We start from the raw sequence: 6719 nt of genomic DNA, 5'->3' as shown, positions 1-6719 counted from the left end.
GTGGCTTGATCAAATTTCTCATGGTACCAAACATGGGCTACTTGTAAAGCTGCACTCATTTCATCTCTATAAGGCAGCAGTTCCACAGTGAGATTCAACTCAAATCAAATTAAAATGACCAAGGAAGGCGACAGGAAGAGTGAAGAAGTGGAAGGTGCAAACAGGAATAAGCTCCATGTATGGCATATTACTTATTTCCTGGAGTCTCAACAATATTTTCCTAAATTCCTTGTATCCTAAATGAGGGGGACAGTTGAGATAAAGTTATGCAAGTGTCCCTGCTTATGTCTTAATTAGGATGACACAGACCTCATCTTTGACATTACACCTTGGCCAGCAGATGACACTGGATCAACTGTTGAAGGTGCTATGAAAAGCAAAGGTTTCCTGGAGAACAAAGAAATTCTTGCAGGTGGTGTGCATACTGTATACACATGCATAAATAATACTGAATCTGAAAATGGAATGCATTGTTACTGTTGTGTTCTAACTTTGTGTCCTATATCCTGTTTTCAGGCATCATTGCAGGAGGAATTGTAGGACTGATATTTGCAGCTGCACTGGCAGCAATTATAATCTATAAAAGGAAGCGGAAACATGTTGGAGGATATATATATTAGGCCAAAGGGGGGTTTCCAATGGAGTATGTCAGAAATCCCTGATCTTTCCATATTCTAAAATGCTTAGAGCCAACATGGCTTAAACTGTTGTAAGTACAGAATGTAACAATTGCCCATTCATAATTTTCCCACAACATTTTTTAAGTAAGTCTCCTAACAGTTACCAATGGTGGTGCATATGAACTACTTATTATTTAAACAATTGCTGTCGCCCGGTACATCTCACCCCCGATGCACCCACCCTACCTACCACCCCATACCCCCTTCCAATTCTCCATACCAAGCAATCCCTACGTGGAATCCCCTACACACACCACCCCATGCCAAACAATCCCTATCTGAAAGCCCCCACACACACCACCCCATACCAAGCAATACCTGAAAGCCCACACAGACCACCCCATACCAAGCAATTCCTACCTGAAAGCCGCCATACCCAGTTCGTCACACCAGAGTAATGCGTTATTAACCAACCAACCAAATTTGAATGATGAAAAAATTGGACGGGTATTGAAAATTAGCAGTATTCTCTCTGAATGCTAGGGGCGTGTCCGCCGAAGCTCACTTTGTTGATTTCCCATGATGCACTTGGGCGGCAGGAAGTGGGGTTATTGTGTTGTTTATGTATTTGGTTGACTATAGGAATGCGTTGGGGGATTATGTTGTGGGACTTTATTTGTAGCGTTGTTGAATGTGATGTGTATCTGTTCTGAACAAACCCCCTTGTCACAACAAAGACTTTATTTATGCCTTGACATACGATGGTGTTGTGTGGTGAGAGTAGCTGATCTACAAGCTCACATGTGATGTGTTGTGTAAACATACAATAAATGTAAAAAATATAGCAGGAGACATGGTTAGATTTGTGATGTATGTCCCCCAAATGTATCCACCCATGGCGAATTTGGCAAACTGCAACGATCATTTGTGCTAAATATCTTGTGCATGCTGCCAGTAGTTCAAGGAAATAACAAAGATTTCTTTCACATTTTATGAATATTTTTCACATCTATCTAAATTTGCAAATGCACAAAATCCATGTCCCCCACATATCTCAAGAACCGATTGACTGATCAACTTCAAACTTGCCGTGTGTCTCAGTAAGGACCTCGAGGGAGTGATGAGCCGATTGGGAAGTTGGCCGGATTGGCTGTTGTGTAGAAATATCTATAAATCCATAAATCTAGCTATGTATTTGTCTGTCTGTCTGTCTGTCTGGCTGGCTGGCTGGCTGGCTGGCTGGCTGGCTGGCTGGCTGTGTGTGTGTGTGTGTGTGTGTGTGTCTGTGTATCTGATGAAGCCCTTCTTTTCTTCTTTTTCACTTGATTATTTTTTGGGTCCAGCACTGTGTTCAAAGAACTGTGGGGTTGTGCATATCCTACCTTCTTTCATATCCTTTTTTTGGTCATACTGTCATATACTGATCTCGGATGGATCAGGACATGATCTTCTAGATAGTTCTGGTTCTGGATCCGGGGACTGGTCAGAAGAAGGTAACAGACACCATGTTTATATGTATGTTTGTGGCTTGATCAAATTTCTCATGGTACCAAACATGGGCTACTTGTAAAGCTGCACTCATTTCATCTCTCTATAAGGCAGCAGTTCCACAGTGAGATTCAACTCAAATCAAATTAAAATGACCAAGGAAGGCGACAGGAAGAGTGAAGAAGTGGAAGGTGCAAACAGGAATAAGCTCCAGTGTATCTGATGAAGCCCTTCTTTTCTTTTCTTCTTTTTCACTCGATTATTTTTTGGGTCCAGCACCGTGTTCAAAGAACTGTGGGGTTGTGCATATCCTACCTTTTTTCATATCCTTTTTTGGTCATACTGTCATATACTGATCTCTGTATCTGTCTGTGTTTGTCCCATTTATGTTCATATATGGAGATCCCAGAGGTCATCAATATGACAGTAGCTACTGGCCTCCAAGTAGTCTACTATGATAACAAGACCAGGAAACCTGGTTCTGCCAGACCCAGAATGAAGTCCTAGTATGTAACACACCTACAAACCACTTTATAACTGAAGTTCATGATGTCATGAATAGTTCGTGACGAAAGGGGACGTCACAAACTTTTTTTTGGCTGGGGCCGGAGGACAAATGGCCCCTGCCCATGTATGGACGAAACCGGTACAAAGCCTCATGTAAGCCCGACCCCTTGGGTCTGGCAATAATAGGTACTGACAAAGGGGCACAACGGGTATTGCATAACCGAGGGTCATGCATTCCCAACGGTCATTGGCCCTAGTTTTGTGAATTCATAATCTCCAATTCACCATCCTGCTGATCCACCAAAAGACTTGGTCATCAATACGTCAGTAGCCTACTTGGCCCGAGTCTCGAGTCGTGTGGAACTCCATATTCCATATTTCAGTACGATTTAGGTATAGTAGGGGGTACTAAGTGAAAAATCGTTACGCGGCGGATAAAAGCATGAAATTTGATACAGATGTCCCTTGGGTCATCCTAAAACATCCTAGAAGGGGTGCCCAAAAAAATCTTAAACAGGAAGTGAGTTATGGACAAAATCCAAAATGGCCACCTAAACTGTTGACCGTTGACTCAAAAGACACCAAAATAATCTCCAAAAAGCATAAAATGTGGCACACATGTCCTTTGGGTCATCCTAAGACATCCTAGAAGGAGAGCCCAAAAAAATCTGAAACAGGAAGTGAGTTATTGACCAAATTGAAAATGGCCGCCTAGTGTTGTCGATTGACTCAAAAGACAACTAAAGAATCTCCAAAAAGTATAAAATGTGTCACACATGTCCCTTGGGTCATCCTAAGACATCCTAGAAGGGGTGCCCAAAAAAGTCTTCAACAGGAAGTGAGTTATTGACTAAATTGAAAATGGCCGCCTACAGTGTTGACGATTGACTCAAAAAGCCTATAGAATCTCCAAAAAGTATACAATTTGGCACATATGTCCCTTGGGTCATCCTAACACATCCTAGAAGGGGTGCCAAAAATAATCTGAAACAGGAAGTGAGTTATTGACTAAATTGAAAATGGCCGCCTACAGTGTTGAAAGATGATGCAAGATACCTACAGAATCTCATAAAAGCATGAAATGTGGTACAAATGTCCCTTGGGTGATCTGAACGCATCCTACAAGGGGTGCCCAAAAAGGTTTTAAACAGGAAGTGACCGCCTAAAAGCAGGTGACACAAAAGAAAACATAAGGGGACGTCATAAAAGTGTATAATTTGGTACGTACATTGAGTGCTTCTTAATATATCCTAGAAGGGGTTATTTATTTGTTTGCTTGTTTATTAAACTTTTTAGGAAGGGACCATGTTGAAGAAATTCTAAATGGCTGTTTAAACAGTTGACCATGGCAGTCTGCATATTATGCAGACTCAATACGACAGGTTATGCAGTGCATAACATGCCGTATTTTGTAGTCTACCTTCTGTTTTCATTTCTACATCACTTATTTATTTTACTTTCTGCATAATTTTTTTATTGTACTCTTTGAATCTTCTTTATTTATCTAACTCTCTGCATATTCTCATTTATTTTACTCTGCATCTTATCTTACTCTGCATATTCTTATTTTACTCTCTGCATCTTATTTATTTTGCACTCTACATCTTCTTGCTTGCTTTACACTCTATCTTCTCATGTATTTTCTTCTTGATCATTACTGTTTTTTTGTGATTAGTGTTTAGTAACTACATGTATTCATGTGTGCCATTTTGCAATTACCAGCACATTGGCATAATGCTCTGCAAGGTAACCCAGCATCCCGGCATCTACACTTTCTCGAACAGAAGGGCTCAGCTTTGCAGCCACACTTGAGTTCTCTACAAACTTAAGCAGCCTCTGGCAAGAGTGTCCATAAAGGTGTCCACGAATCAGCGACTTTAATTTATTTGTCAGGAGATGGTAGAGATTGCATAGCTTTCAGGCTTCTGGACCAAATGCTAGATTGGCTGCTCGATTTGAATATTGTAGCAGTGCAGCCCGTGTGGGAGGAGTGTTTTCCATTGAGAGACTATTCAAACTTTTTTTGGCACCCCTTAGGATGCATTCAGATCACCCAAGGGACATTTGTACCAAATTTCATGCTTTTATGAGATTATTTTTTATGAGTGTCTTTTGCATTATCTGTCAAGACTGTACACAGCCATTTTCAATTTAGTCAATAACTCACTTCCTGTTTCAGATCATTTCAGGCACCCCTTCTAGGATGTCTTAGGATGACCCAAGGGACATGTATGCCATTATGAGATTCTTTAGTTGTCTTTTGAGTCAATCGACAACACTGTAGGCAGTCATTTTCAATTTTGTCAATGACTCACTTCCTGTTTAAGATTTTTTTGGGCACCCCTTCTGGGATGTCTTGGGATGACCCAAGGGACATGTATGCCAAATTGTATGCTTTTATGAGATTCTTTAGTTGTCTTTTGAGTCAATAGATAACACTGTAGGCGGCCATTTTCAATTTTGTCAATAAGTCAGTTCCTGCTTAAGATTTCTTTGGGCACCCCTTCTAGGATGTCTTAGGATGACCAAAAAGACATGTGTGCCAAATTGTATGCTTTTATGAGATTCTTTGTCTTTTGAGTCAATCGACAACACTAGGCGGCCATTTTCAATTTAGTCAATAACTCACTTCCTGTTTCAGATTCCTTTGGGCACCCCTTCTAGGATGTCTTAGGATGACCCAAGGGACATATGTGCCAAATTTTATGCTTTTTGGAGATTCTTTTGGTGTCTTTTGAGTCAACGGTCAACAGTTTAGGTGGCCATTTTGAATTTTGTCCATAAGTCACTTCCTGTTTAAGATTTTTTTGGGCACCCCTTCTAGGATGTTTTAGGATGACCCAAGGGACATCTGTATCAAATTTCATGCTTTTATCCGCCGCGTAACGATTTGGCAATTTTTTGTGCTTAGTACCCCCTACTAGTAGGCAAGTGAGTGAGTGAGTGAGTCAATGCCTTTTGGGGATTTACTGTAGGCTACTTTGTACTTGATTTGATAGCCAGCTTCAATTAGCCTATAGTGTTATGGTTCCAATTTGTCTACTCTTTGTTGTCTTGTTTTCTTTCCAATCACACTTGTTTATCCTATATCCTGTATGAATTCTCTCCTGAATGGATGAATTTGGTAGCCTATCCCGACCTGAAAATGTATTTTCTGTTCACTAAAAGGTTTGAGAGACGGAAACCCTTGTTTACTGAACAAACACTGTTGTAGCCTACATATTTTTCACTTATGGTTTTAGTTTCAGTTCCAGTCATAGTTTTAGTTAAAGGAGCACTTCGCCCATTTTCAACATTATCTCATAATTTGTCTTCATTTAATGCTCATTATAAGATGCCATCTACTCACTCATGGTTCTCATTGGTGGGCTATGGACAATTCAGAAACCTGCCTACCAATGACATCATCGAGGGGGATTCCAAGCTACAGACATTCTCTTCATGGAAAGTTAGCATGCTGAATTGGAAGCCATTGTTCTTGCATTATTAAAATAAAATAATAAAAAATAAATAAGTTGTTTGAAATTACCAAACCTGCCTACCGATGATGTCATTGGTAAGCAGGTTTCTGAATTGTCCACAGCCCTCCTCTGAACACTGACCAAAGACTAGAAAAAGCATCCTTGGGGTGTTTGGCCCCTTCATACCTGAAAGAGGTTGCCGACCCCTGCCATAATACTCATGTCATCAGAGAACTCCATATATGGGCACAAAAGGAACACAGACAGATACAGAAATCTCCACATGTGCATAAATAAAACATTGCATTATTGGGTGAGGGGCATGCATTTCCAACTCGGTACAGTGTGAATATAATCAGTGGTGGAAAGTAACTAAGTACATTTACTCAAGTACTGTCCTTACGTAAAATGTTTAGGTATTTTTACTTTACCTCAGTATTTCCAATTTTCTGTACTTTTACTTCTACTCCACTACATCTCAGAGGCAAATATTATAGGCTACTTTTACTCCACTACAATTATTTGAAAACTTTAGTTACTTTTGGATTTGGATTACTATTACAAAACATACATTGCTCACAATGCTTCCGATGTGATGCATTGTGAGCTTGTAGATCTGCTATTTTCAAAAGATTTGTATACA

At 40.2% G+C, this 6719-nt stretch overlaps 1 long non-coding RNA gene across 1 annotated transcript; it reads left to right on the top strand.

Annotated features, from left to right (window-relative positions):
• The first annotated feature begins 70 nt into the window (after nucleotides 1–70).
• Nucleotides 71–1662, top strand: LOC308103482. Its single transcript, XR_013934745.1, has 3 exons — nucleotides 71–177; nucleotides 298–412; nucleotides 517–1662. It is a non-coding gene; the product is annotated as an uncharacterized lncRNA (long non-coding RNA).
• Nucleotides 1663–6719: the final 5057 nt, after the last annotated feature.

Source organism: Gymnoscopelus braueri, assembly GCF_963280865.1.
Source record: "Gymnoscopelus braueri genome assembly, chromosome: 16".
Classification (NCBI taxonomy): Eukaryota; Metazoa; Chordata; class Actinopteri; order Myctophiformes; family Myctophidae; genus Gymnoscopelus; species Gymnoscopelus braueri.
The sequence above is the reverse complement of the archived record's forward strand: the minus strand, read 5'-3'. Positions and strand labels throughout refer to the sequence as shown.